The sequence below is a fragment of the Pelophylax lessonae genome (assembly GCF_965119305.1).
Source record: "Pelophylax lessonae genome assembly, chromosome: 4".
Taxonomy (NCBI): Eukaryota; Metazoa; Chordata; class Amphibia; order Anura; family Ranidae; genus Pelophylax; species Pelophylax lessonae.
Window position 1 is genome coordinate 663,119,818 of NC_138771.1, and position 14,118 is coordinate 663,133,935.

The 14,118-nt window shown below is 44.0% G+C and overlaps 1 protein-coding gene and 1 long non-coding RNA gene across 2 annotated transcripts in view; one reads left to right on the top strand and one right to left on the bottom strand.

Moving 5' to 3' along the window:
* LOC309554195 (C-type lectin domain family 10 member A-like) overlaps positions 1 to 14,118 on the top strand; it is a 1,138,017-nt gene that overhangs the window by 744,608 nt on the left and 379,291 nt on the right. The window lies entirely within an intron of this gene.
* LOC309554196 overlaps positions 1 to 14,118 on the bottom strand; it is a 1,064,551-nt gene that overhangs the window by 669,932 nt on the left and 380,501 nt on the right. The gene's annotated exons all lie outside the window — the stretch shown is intronic.

Here is a 14,118-nt window from a genome sequence, read left to right on the forward strand (position 1 = left end):
ACATTTTTTTATATGAAATTCCCCCCCAAAAATGTAAAAATCTAAATTTTTTATCATTTTAGGCCAATTTGTTTTCTGCTACATATTTTAGGTAAAAAAAATCACAATAAGCGTATTTTGATTGGTTTGCGCAAAAGTTATTGCGTTTAATAACTAAGGTAAAAATTTCTGCCGTTTTTGGTGTTTTTTTTTTTTAACAAACAATGGCGGCGATCTGCGATTTTTTTTTGCGGGACTGCGACATTGCGGCCGACAGATCGGACCCTTGACTGACATTTTTGACACTTTTGGGGGTACCAGTGACATTACTACAGTAATCAGTGCTATAAATATGCACTGTTGCTGTAAAAATGACACTGGAAGGGAAGGGGTTAATTTTATTGGAGAGGGAGGGGTTAATGTATGCCTGGTGCTTACTGACATGTGTGGGGGGAGGTGACTGAGTGACACAGGGACAGATCGCATGTTCAGCTATGCTAAATCCTGCAATCTGTCCCTGCCTGTCACTTAGGAGATCCGCCCGCTTTGTTTACACAAGCGGGCGGATCTCCACACTCGATTCCCCGACGATCGGGGAAGAGCAGCGGCGATCGCTGCTGCTCCTCCCCTGGCCCGACTCCCGCTGTGACTGAATACAGTGGGAGCGAGCCTCTGGCGGCGCGCGTGCGCCGCCGAGAAGCGTGAATGTCTGGCGACGTAGGTCTACGTCGCCAGACGTTATCGAGCCACTTTGCTGCAGTAGAGCTCTAGTGAGCAGTGCGGAAGTGGTTAAAAAGCTTGTTGGACATCCCATTCCAAAACTATGACAGTTAATATGTAGTTGTCCCCTTTTGCAACAGCCTTTATTTTTCTGGAAAGGCTTTTTACAAGATTTTAGGGATGTCTGTGGTAATCTGTGCCCATTTATGAGATCAGGTACTGATGTTGGGTGAGAAGATCTGGCTGACATGTTGGGCCCCACACTGGGCGCCAAAAAAAGACCTGGCTCACAACTGATATTCCAATACATCTCTTTGGTGTTCAGGAGAGTTGAGATTAGGGATCTGTGTAGGTCACTTAAGTGTTCCTCCACACCAAACTGGTCAAACCATGTCTTTATGGGGCTGGCTTTGTACACAGTGGCACAGTCTTGCTGGAACCATTAATGATCTTCCCCAAACTCTTACCGCGAGGCACATGTGTCTAAAATGTCACTGTCTCACTGTAGCATTAACTTTTACTGGAAAAACTTAAATTCCATAATTAAATACTAAACTAAATAGATATGGGCCAGTGCAATCTTGCTGACCAAAAATGTATTTGGAATTTAAAATAGGTTAAAATTGAAAAAATGTAAAAATATGTACTTAAATTTAAAATAAATTTTAGTTTAGGATTGAAGTTGAATTAAACCTGAATCTAAATCTCAGGTAAGATAAATTATATTGTCAAAAGTATTGACCTTGCTTTGTGCACTGGTGTGCGGTCATGTTGGAACAGGAAGGGGCCATCCCCAAACTCCTCCCACAAAGTTGGGAGCCAAAGTTGTCCAAAATGTCTTGGTTTGCTGACGCCTTAAGAATTCCCTTCACTGGAACTAAGGGTCCAAGACCAACCCTGAAAAACAACCCCACGCCATAATTCCCCCTTCACCAAATTATTTTGACCAGTGCACTAAGCAAGGTCCATAAAGACACGGATGAGTGAGTTTGGGGTGGAGAAAGTTGACTGGCCTGCACCTGACCTCAACCCGATAGAACACCTTTGGGATGAATTAGAGCGGAGACTGTGAGCCAGGCCTTCTCGTCCAATATCAGTGCCTGACCACACAAATGTGCTTCTGAAAGAATGGTCAAACATTCCCATAGACACTCCTAAACCTTGTGGACAGCCTTTCCAGAAGAGTTGAAGCTGTTATAGCTGCAAAGGGTGGGCCAACTCAATATTGGACCCTACGGACTTTGACTGGGATGACATTAATTTTCATGTGTGTAGAGGTAGGCGTCCCAATACTTTTGACAATATAGTGTAAGTGTACCTATGTGCATTCTCTGTCATTGGATAACATTTCCTATTATTGTTTTATCCTAACTAGATAAGAACCTGGCCGAGGAGCAGTCACGTCTGTTGGATACCGGTAGGTGAATAAGGAGCTTGTATTGCTATCTGGCAGCTTCTATAAATTATTTATTTGAGATTTCTCCTCGAAAAACGTCCTAATTAAAGTAGAAGTACAGTCCATGGAATCCAAAATATGATGATGTTTTACAGCTTGACTTGAAAGTCCTGATTTCAGTGCTCTGGTGGAGGCAGGCTAAGAGTTTAGCATGGGCAGCTCAGTGGGCAAAAAATTGACAAAGTGCAGAATTCATTGGATAACATTTTTTTATTATTATTTTATCCTGCGCAGATAGTAACATCACCGAGGAGCTGTCACATCTGAGAGAAACCGGTAGGTGAATAAGGAGCTCGTATTCCCATCTGACAGGTTCTATCAATTATTTCTTGGTTTATGCAAGTAATATCTTTAAAAAAAAAAACGTCCTAATTAACCGCTTGCCAACCGCCGCACGACTATTTACTGCGGCGGTCAGCCCCGTACAGGCAAAGTGACGTAGTACTACGTTGCTAGCCTGTGAGCCTCCAGGGGGCGAGCGCGCGCCGCCGGAGGCGCGCTCCCGCTCGTTCCCTAACAAGTCCGCGCGTGTGACCGGCGGACCCGATATCCGCCGATCACTTGCGATCCCACGTGGAGAGGGAGAAAGGCAGGCGGCTGATGTAAACAAAGCCGCCTGTCATTCTCCCTGGTGTAACTGCAGAGACTATAAGATCCTGCTATGAAGGATTGTATGTCTCTGTGGTTACATCACAAGCCACACCCCTTCACAGTTAGAATCACGCCCCTAGGGACACACTTAACCCCTGCATCATCAATAAAGTTAACCCCTTCCCTGCCAGTGTCATTTTTACAGTAACAGTGCATATGTATAGCACTGATTACTGTAGTAAAGTCACTGGTAACCCCGAAAGTCTCAAAAATATCAGTCAAGGGTCTGATCTGTCCGCCGCAATGTCGCAGTCCCGCAAAAAAAAATCGCAGATCGCTGCCATTACTAGATAAAAAAAAAAACACCAAAAATGACAGAAATCTTTCCCTTAGTTAATAAACGCAATAACTTTTGCGCAAACCAATCAAAATACGCTTATTGAGATTAATTTTACCAAACAAATTGGCCAAAAATGTTAAAAAATTTTGATTTTTACATTTTTTGGGGGGGAATTTCATATAAAAAAATGTGAAAAATATTATTTTTTCAAAATTGTCGCCCTTTTTTTGTTTAAAAGTAAAAATTGCACAGGTGATCGAATACCACCAAAAGAAAGCTCTGTTTGTGGGAAAAAAAAGGACATCAATTTAATTTGGGTTCAGCGTCGCAGGACTGCGCAATTGTCCGTTAAAGTCACGCAGTGCCGATTCGCAAAATAGGGCCTGGTAAGGAAGGGGGTAAAATCTTCCGGGGCTTAAGTGGGTAAAGTAGACGTACAGTCCATGGAAATGAAACGATGACAATGGTTTACAGCTTGACTTGAAAGATTTAATGTCAGTGCTCTGGTGGAGGCAGGCCAGGAATGTATCAGGAAAAGTCCAGTGCACAAAGAGATGGCGAAGCGCAGAATTTGTTACAAAGTTTCCACAATTCAGAGTGATGCATTCCTATGAAGATAAAAAATAACAATGACCCACATGATAGAAACAGCTCTTGTTCAGGTCCAAACTAAACAAGTAGAGAGTTTGCACTTAGAAAACACGTATGACATGTAGCACTGCCCCCTAGAGAGCTGCTGAGAATTACACTTTGTGGGTTCCCCTGGGTTACCATTAGCAACTGACAGCAGATAAACGGCATTAAAAGTCATTGGCTCAGACAATAATCAGTCCAGGGGATGTTGTTTTTTGTGTTTTATTTAGAACTGGGAAGGGAGAAGGGATGAGTGCGATACTCCAACTAGTAACTATGCACAATTCTTAGGACAACTGACTGTAGAATGCGGCAAGGCCGCTGCTTCACCCTGCCACTGAAGTGAAGTTAAATTGATCGTTCCTGTTTGAATATTCTCTTCAGGGTTAAGAACTTGGCACCTCCTTTTTGCTCACTGCCCGTGAGCTGACACCCGCCCGCTGACTCCAGCCACTGGAATGGTCTCCCTTCCTGGGCAGACCCATTGGCAAGCTCCCCTGTACTCACGGACACTGTTTTTCCCAAGTTGCTCTGCCTTCACCTCCACAGTCAGCTTCACTGGTCCTCTGGGTTCAGCCACACCACTGGTTCACTAGGCCGACTGCCTACGACCACCCTCACAGCTGCAGAAGAGGAGAGACAGCCATCATCCTCCTTCTGGGACTTGGCTTCCTGCCCAAAGACCCCCTGTCACATGTGCCCTTGGCTTTTATAATGTATCCCAGGATGCAACACTGCTTGTGCCAACCCACTGAGATAGTTACAAAAGCCTGTGCGTCACTGGCTGGGTTTCCTCCACTGTCCAACAGGCTCCCCTATTGGATGCAGTGGGGACACTCCCTCAGCCCAGATGAATCAAAGCCTGGACACATGCAACTATTAATCAGGCTCTCCTGATAAGCAGACAGAGCAGCTATACTTTATCTGCACCTACCTAGGAGGGTGCTACAGACACATTATGGGCACTGAAATTCCATACCATTTGTAAACAGCTAAAGGATAAAACTACATTTTCAAAAGGAACTCCCTTCCTGAGGTGAGAAGCCAACATTGGTTCTTCCTTTACCGACTCCCAACGGGTAGTGGCCTTTGGAAGCTATGTTCAAGGATACTCGCTTTGCTAGTCTTTGGAAATTGTCCCACAAAATCACTTTCAGATGGTATGTCACTCCTTATCACTTGAACAAAATGGACCCCTTTATTTCTTCTCTTTGCTAGAGGGACCGTGGGTCCACTTTTAACCTATATCATATCTTTTGGACATATATTAAAGTGACACACTTCTAGGTTGTCATTTTTTTGACTAGTTTCAGATACTAGAAATATCTATACCAGGGTTTCTCAACCAGGGTTCCTCCTGAGGTTGCTCGGGGTTTCTGGAGCAATGGGCAATTTCTGCTTCTCAGATAAGTTTTCAATGACACCATTGTTCCTTTTAGCTATCTGTAAGGGGGTAATTCTTCCCAATGATGACAAGAGTAAGGAGCATTCTTCCCACTGACTGTCACACTAATGTATCATGAGTTGTAGATTTTTAATTTTTAGCAGGGGTTCCCCGAGACCAGAAATTTATTTCAAGGGTTCCTCTGTGTGGAAAAGGTTGAGAAAGGCTGCTCTATATGATACACACTTGACTGAGATCCACTCCTTTAAAACTCCCGACTTACAATCTTCTAAACTAGAATGTACACTCTTACTCCTATACAGTTCTATCTTTAGATTACTATATACAAATGATACCGCTTTCACCACTAGGATAGGCAGGCACTGGTTGGGAAGCTGGGAGGCCATTCCTGGGGAGAATCCTCCATCTTCTCTTATGTCTATTAGAATTCTCTTCCTCAGGAGATTGGAACAGGCTTTCCACCCCCAGTCCTCTCCTATCTAGTATTCTATTCCTGCTCTTACCTTACTGCCCCCTGCTGGCCCCCAGCACGGCTGGGGGCGTTATCACAGACAAGCGCAGCCGCCTGTGCAGAGCCAATGTGGACAAGCTCACGTTCATTAAAATGAAGCAGGCATGGATTTTCCGTACCTTGTGCAAAATAGACATGTGTACCGGCCTTACCCAGCCATTGTTGTAATTTTGATCTTTCTTACTCTTTTGGGGTGTACCCTAATTTAAAAATAAAAATTAAATTAAAGACAACAACCAGTGTTGGCTACCTCGTCCTCCTCCACCGCCGCTTCTACCTACACCGCCACATCCACCGCCACCTCAACCTCCCTCCTACTCCATATGGGCCTCGTCCTCCTAGATCAAGATGATTATTTTTTATTTGTATGTATTTTATGTTATTTTAAGTTATTTCCCTATCCACATTTGTTTGCAGAGCACTTGCCATGCTCTTAACAACATTTTGCTGAGATTTGCAGCCCTCTAGCCCTTTCCATGACTTTTTTAGAGCCATTTTAGTGCTCAAAAGTTCGGTCCCCATTGACTTCAATAGGGTTCGGGTTTCGCGGTCAAGTTCGGGTTAAGTTTAGTTAAGTCTAACTTTTTTGCGAAGTTCGGCCGAACCCGTCGAACCTGAACATCCAGGTTTTCGCTCAACTCTAATTCCAATGCATCACTTTGGTGTTCAGGAGAGTTAGGTTTAGGGATCTGTGTAGGTCACTTAAGTGTTCCTCCACACCAAACCGGTCAAACCATGTCTTTATGGGGCTGGCTTTGTACACAGTGGCACAGTCTTGCTGGAACCATTAATGATCTTCCCCAAACTTTTACCACGAGGCACATGTATCTAAAATGTCACTGTCTCACTGTAGCATTACTTTTTACTGGAAAAACTTAAATTCCATAATTTAATACTAAACTAAATAGATATGGGTCAGTGCAATCTTGCTGACCAAAAATGTATTTGGAATTTAAAATAGGTTAAAATTGAAAAAATTGAAAAATATGTACTTAAAGCGGTAGTATCCCGCTTTTTGACACTTTTACCTACAAGTAAGCCTATAATAAGGCTTACCTGTAGGTACAAATAATATCTCCTAAACCGGCATGGTTTAGGAGATATTTACAGTGCATGCAGCCGCTCTCGCGAGCGGGGCATGCGCTCTGAAGGTCCGGGGGGACCTTCAATTAAGTTGCCGGGAGCTTGCCGGAAAAATCACTCCCGCGCGCATGCGCGGGAGTGACGTCATCGCGGCTCCGGCCAATCATCGCGCCGGAGCCGTCTCTTCCGGCCAATCACCGCACCGGAGCCGCCGAACCCGGAAGAGACGGCGAGGGATCATGGCAGCGCCAGCAGCGATGTCCGGGGGTCCGTGTCGGGGCTTCGTTCTAAGGTAAGTTACACCCACTATGCGATGCATACTAGCCCATTATGCCTTTGTCTTGCAGGTTTTTTTTTTTTTTTTGTTCTAAGGGTTTACAACCGCTTTAAATTTAAAATACATTTTAGTTTAGGATTGAAGTTGAATCAAACCTGAATCTAAATCTCAGGTAAGATAAATTATATTGTCAAAAGTATTGACCTTGCTTTGCACACTGGTGTGCAGTCATGTTGGAACAGGAAGGAGCCATCCCCAAACTCCTCCCACAAAGATGGGAGCATGAAATTGTCCAAAATGTCTTGGTATGCTGACGCCTTAAGAATTCCCTTCACTGGAACTAAGGGGCCAAGACCAACCCCTGAAAAACAACCCCACGCCATAATTCCCCCTTCACCAAATTATTTTGACCAGTGCACTAAGCAAGGTTCATAAAGACACGGATGAGTGAGTTTGGGGTGGAGAACGTTGACTGGCCTGCACCTGACCTCAACCCGATACAACACCTTTGGGATGAATTAGAGCGGAGACTGTGAGCCAGGCCTTCTCGTCCAATATCAGTGCCTGACCTCACAAATGTGCTTCTGAAAGAATGGTCAAACATTCCCATAGACACTCCTAAACCTTGTGGACAGCCTTCCCAGAAGAGTTGAAGCTGTTAAAGCTGCAAAGGGTGGGCCAACTCAATATTGAACCCTACGGACTTTGACTGGGATGACATTAATTTTCATGTGTGTAGAGGTAGGCGTCCCAATACTTTTAACAACATAGTGTAAGTGTACCTATGTGCATTCTCTGTCATTGGATAACATCCTAATTAAAGTAGAAGTACAGTCCATGGAATCCATAATATGATGACGTTTTACAGCTTGACTTGGAGGCAGGCTAAGAGTTTAGCATGGGCAGCTCAGTGGGCAAAAAATTGACAAAGTGCAGAATTCATTGGATAACATTTTTTTTATTATTATTTTATCCTGCGCAGATAGTAACATCACCGAGGAGCTGTCACATCTGAGAGAAATCGGTAGGTGAATAAGGAGCTCGTATTCCCATCTGACAGGTTCTATATATTATTTCTTGGTTTATGCAAGTAATTTCTTTAAAAAAACTTCCTAATTAAAGTAGACGTACAGTCCATGGAAATGAAACGATGACAATGGTTTACAGCTTGACTTGAAAGATTTAATTTCAGTGCTCTGGTGGAGGCAGGCCAGGAATGTATCAGGAAAAGTCCAGTGCACAAAGAGATGGCGAAGCGCAGAATTTGTTACAAAGTTTCCACAATTCAGAGTGATGCATTCTTATAAAGATAAAAAATCAATGACCCACATGATAGAAACAGCTCTTGTTCAGGTCCAAACTAAACAAGTAGAGAGTTTGCACTTAGAAAACACGTATGACATGTAGCACTGCCCCCTAGAGAGCTGCTGAGAATTACACTTTGTGGGTTCCCCTGGGTTACCATTAGCAACTGACAGCAGATAAACAGCATTAAAAGTCATTGGCTCAGACAATAATCAGTCCAGCGGATGTTGGATTTTGTGTTTTATTTAGAACTGGGATGGGAGAAGGGATGAGTGGGATACTCCAACTAGTAACTATGCACAATTCTGAGGAGAACTGACTGTAGAATGCGGCAAGACCGCTGCTTCACCCTGCCACTGAAGTGAAGTTAAATTGACCATTCCCGTTTGAATATTCTCTTCAGGGTTAACAACTTGGCACCCCCTTTTTGCTCACTGTCTGTGTGCTGACACCCATCTGCTGACTCTAGCCACTGGAGTGGTCCCCCTTCCTGGGCAGACCCATTGGCAAGCTCCCCTGTACTCACGGACACTGTTTTTCCAGAGTTGCTCTGCCGTCTCCTTCACAGTCAGCTTCAATGGACCTCTGGGTTCAGCCACACCACTGGTTCACTAGGCCTATGACCACCCTCACAGCTGCAGAAGAGGAGACAGCCATCACCCTCCTTCTAGGACTTGGCTCCCAGCCCAAAGACCCCCTGTCACACGTGCCCTTGGCTTTTATAATGTATCCCAGAATGCAACACTGCTTGTGCCAAACCACTGAGATAGTTACAAAAGCCTGTGCATCACTGGCTGGGTTTCCTCCACTGTCCAACAGGCTCCCCTATTGGATGCAGTGGGGACACTCCCTCAGCCCAGATGAATCACAGCCTGGACACATGAAACAGGCCTAACTATTATCCAGGCTCTTCTGATAAGCAGACAGAGCAACTTTACTTTATCTGCACCTACCTAGGAGGGTGCTACAGACACATTATGGGCACTGAAATTCCATACCATTTGTAAACAGTATTTCTCTTTTTGCTAAACTGCTAAAGGATAAAACAACATTTTCAAAAGGAACTCCCTTCCTGAGGTGGGAAGCCAACATTGGTTCTTCCTTTACCGACACCTGATGGGTAGTGGCCTTTGGAAGCTATGTTAACCACTTGCCGACCGCCGCACGACTATCTACGTCGGCGGTCAGCCCCTCACAGGCAAACTAACGTAGGGCTACGTTGCTTGCTTGTGAGGGTCTAGGGAGCGAGCGCGCGCCGCCGGAGGCGCGCTCCCGCTCCCACGTGGTCACGGACCCCCCCCCCGCGCGTGTGACCAGCGGACCCGATGTCCGCCGGCCACTCGGCGATCGGCGGGGGAGAGGGAGAATGTCAGGCAGCTTGTGTAAACAAGCGACCTGTCATTCTCCTCGCTGTAAAGACACTGATCACTCGGATCTACTATGTAGATCCGTTGATCAGTGTCCTTACAGCTCAAGCCACAGCCAATCACAGTTGAAACCACGCCCCTAGGGACACACACAGCCACTCCCTCCCAAATAAAGTTAACCCCTTCACTACCAGTGTATTTTTACAGTAACAGTGCATATGTATAGCACTGATTACTGTAGAAATGTCACTGGTAACCCCAAAAGTGTCAAAAATGTCAGTCAAGTGTCCGATCTGTCCGCCGCAATGTCGCAGTACCGCAAAAAAAATCGCAGATTGCCGCCATTACGCGTTAAAAAAAAAACAACAAAAATGACAAAAATCTTTCCCTTTGTTAGTAAACGTGATAACTTTTGCGCAAACCAATCAAAATACGCTTTTTGCGATTTTTTTTTACCAAACATAGGTAGCATAAAACAAATTGGCCGAAAATGTTAAAAAATTTTGATTTTTACATTTTTTTTGGGGGGAATTTCATATAAAAAAATGTGAAAAATATTGCTATTTTTGCAAAATTGACGCTCTTTTTTTGTTTATAGCGCGTGATCAAAAAAATCGCACAGGTGATCAAATACCACCAAAAGAAAGCTCTGTTTGTGGGAAAAAAAGGACGCCAAATTAGTTTAGGTACAGCGTCGCACGACCGCGCAATTGTCCGTTAAAGTCACGCAGTGCCGAAACGCAAAATACCCCCTGGTCGGAATGGGGGTAAAATCTTCCGGGGCTTAAGTGGTTAAGGATACTCGCTTTGCTAGTCTTTGGAAATTGTCCCACAAAATCACCTTCAGATGGTATGTCACTCCTTATCACTTTAACAAAATGAACCCCTTTATTTCTTCTCTTTTATAGAGGGACAGTGGGTCCACTGGCAACCTATATCATATCTTTTGTGGAGCAATGGGCAATTTCTGCCTCTCAGATAAGTTTCCCAATGACACCATTGTTCCTTTTAGCTATCTGTAAGGGGGTAATTCTTCCCAATGATGACAAGAGTAAGGAGCATTCTTCCCACTGACTGTCACACTAATGTGTCATGCGTTGCAGATGTTTCATTTTTAGCAGGGGTTCCCCGAGACCAGAGATTTATTTCAAGGGTTCCTCTGTGTGGAAAAGGTTGAGAAAAGCTGATCTATATGATACAAACTTGACTGAGATCCACTCCTTTAACCACGTAAGCCCCGGAAGATTTTACCCCCTTCCTGAACAGGGCCTATTTTGCGATTCGGCACTGCGTGAATTTAATGGACAATTGCGCGGTCGTGCGACGCTGTACCTAAACGAACTTCACGTCCTTTTTTTCCCACAAACAGAGCTTTCTTTTGGTGGTATTTGATCACCTGTGTGATTTTTTGATCATGCGCTATAAACAAAAAATGAGCGTCAATTTTGCAAAAATAACAATATTTTCACATTTTTTTATATGAAATTCCCCAACAAAAATGTAAAAATCAAAATTTTTTAACATTTTCAGCCAATTTGTTTTCTGCTACATATGTTTGGTAAAAAAAATAGCAAAAAGCGTATTTTGATTGGTTTGCGCAAAAGTTATCGCGTTTACTAACTAAGGGAAAGATTTTTGTCATTTTTTTTTTTTAACGTGTAATGGCGGCGATCTGCGATTTTTTTTTGTGGTACTGCGACATTGCGGCGGACAATTCGGACCCTTGACTGACATTTTTGACACTTTTGGGGTTACCAGTGACATTACTACAGTAATCAGTGCTATACATATGCACTGTTACTGTAAAATTACACTGACAGGGAAGGGGTTAACTTTTTTTGAGAGGGAGGGGCTGTGTGTGTCCCTAGGGGCGTGATTCTAACTGTGATTGGCTGTGGCTTGAGCTGTAGGAACAGTGATCAACGGTCCTACATAGTAGAACCGTATGATCAGTGTTTCTACACAGGGGAGAATGACAGGCGGCTTGTTTACATTAGCCGCCTGCCTTTCTCCCTCTCCACCGACGATCGCAGAGTGACCGGCGGACGATTGGGTCCACCGGTCACACGTGCGGGGGGGGGGGGGTCCGTGACCGCGCCTATGGCGGCGTGCGCTCACTCCCGAGACCCTCACAGGCTAGCGAAATAGCCCTACGTCACTTTGCCTGTGAGGGGCTGACCGCCGCAGTAAATATACTGTGGGTAGTCGGCAAGCGGTTAAAACTCCCGACTTACAATCTTCTAAACTAGAATGTACACTCTTACTCCTATACAGTTCTATCTTTAGATCACTATATACAAATGATACCGCTTTCACCACTAGGATAGGCAGGCACTGGTTGGGAAGCTGGGAGGCCATTCCTGGGGAGAATCCTCTATCTTATCTTATGTCTATTAGGATTCTCTTCCTCAGGAGAGTGGAACAGGCTCTCCGCCTCCAGTCCTCTCCTATCTAGTATTCTATTCCTGCTCTTACCTTACTGCCCCCTGCTGGCCCCCAGTGCCGAATCCCAAAATATGGCCTGGTCATTAAGAGGGAAAATCTTCCGATCCAGAAGTGGTTAAGCATATGATCTACCAGAACACCCACATCTATGCGGTTGCAGTTTTAAGCGCATTGTGTGGTGCATTTTGCGTTTTTGAACTTTTTTTTTTTTCTTTAACAAACTGCGTATAGCTGGTTAAGGAGTGATCCAAGAAGCCGGCCACAGCATCCTTAACCACCTTCCACCCAAACCAATTCTGACACTTCACTTCTGACACTAAAAAAACATCATTTTTTTTTTATCGAAAATTACTCAGAACTCCCAAACATTATATATATGTTTTTTTTTTTTTTTTTTAACAGAGACCCTAGGGAATAAAATGGTGGTCGTTGCAACTTTTTAAGCCGCACAGTATTTGCGCAGCAATTTTTCAAACGCATTTTATATGGAAAAAAAAAATCATTAATTAAAAAAAAGCAAAAGAGCAAAGTTAGCCTGATTGTTTTGTAGAATGTGAAAGATAAGGTTATTCCGCATAAATAGATACCTAACATGTCACGCTTTAAAATTGCGCACACTTGTAGAATGGCGCCAAACTGCTAACTGGTACTTAAAAATCTCAATGGGCAAAGTTTTAAAATGTTTTACAGGTTACCTGTTTAGAGTAACAGAGAAGTTATTGGGCTAGAATTATTTCTCTCACTCTAACGTTCACGGTGATACCTCACATGTGTGGTTTGAGCACCGTTTACATATGAGGGTGCGACGTATGTATGTGTTCGCTTCTGTGACGGTCGCTTTAAATTATTTTATTCTTTTTAGTTTATTTTACTTTTATTTTTATATTTTGATACTTTCTCTTTTTTTTTTTTTTTTATGATCACTTTTCTTTTACTATTACAACCAATGTAAACATCCCTTACAATAGGCATAGGGCATGACAGGTCCTCTTTACAGAGAGACCTGGGGTCCAAAAGTCCCCACATCTCGTCTCCAGAATTATGTCTTGTACACACTATCAGATTATCTGAAGACTTTTGTCTGTAGACTTACCAAAACCATATAATATGAGGTCAAACCTAAACACTTTCAATTTGTATGCAATCCGGCAGGCCCTTGCACTACATAGAAAAGGTAAATCTGAAGACAAATGTCTTCAGATAATCTGATAGTGTGTACAGGGCATTAAAAAGAAGAAAAAATCTTGGCTTCCCGGCCGAGGCAAAGGCAGTGTACAACTGCCGAGGCCGGACGTGACGTCATAACGTCATAACATCGCGCCCGGCCTCCGAAGGTCACAGAGATGACCGGGGACCACCTGGTCTTTGGTCAGCTCTATGGTAAATGGCCGCCAATTGTGAAACAGATGCCATGATTGTTTTTATGGTGCAGGGAATTGCCAGCAGAAAAAGAAGATATCTGAATGATGCCTGTAGCTGCACCCATCATTCAGAAATCCCCACTCAAAATCATATGATGTAGTTAGGCGGATAGTGGTTATCAACCAATGAGTTATCAGCTGTCAGCGGGCTTCCCCACTGACAGCTGAATGTAAAAACAAGCATTGACGACAATAAGAAAATCGGTATAACAATGGCGTGGGGTCCCTCCCCAATCCATACCAGGCCCCTCAGGTCTGGTATGGATTTTGAGGGGAACCCCACACCAAAATGGTGTGGGCCCCCCCCCCCAAAGTCCATACCAGACCCTGCCGGTTTCCCTTAGTGGAGATGGTGACGGCAGCACCCGATAGGCAATAGAAAAATTGGCTCAGATGAGGACACCGCTGAATTCCTGGACAGGAAAGTACCCTAATATAAAAATTCAGCAGTTACAATATTTGTAGATTTTTTACTGGGGGAGCTTGGAGCTCCTTTAGAAAGTCTGCTGTATAATATTAACCACTTACCGACCACCCACCGTCGTTTTACGTCGGTAATTTGATGCTAAATACCGGAATTCTGCC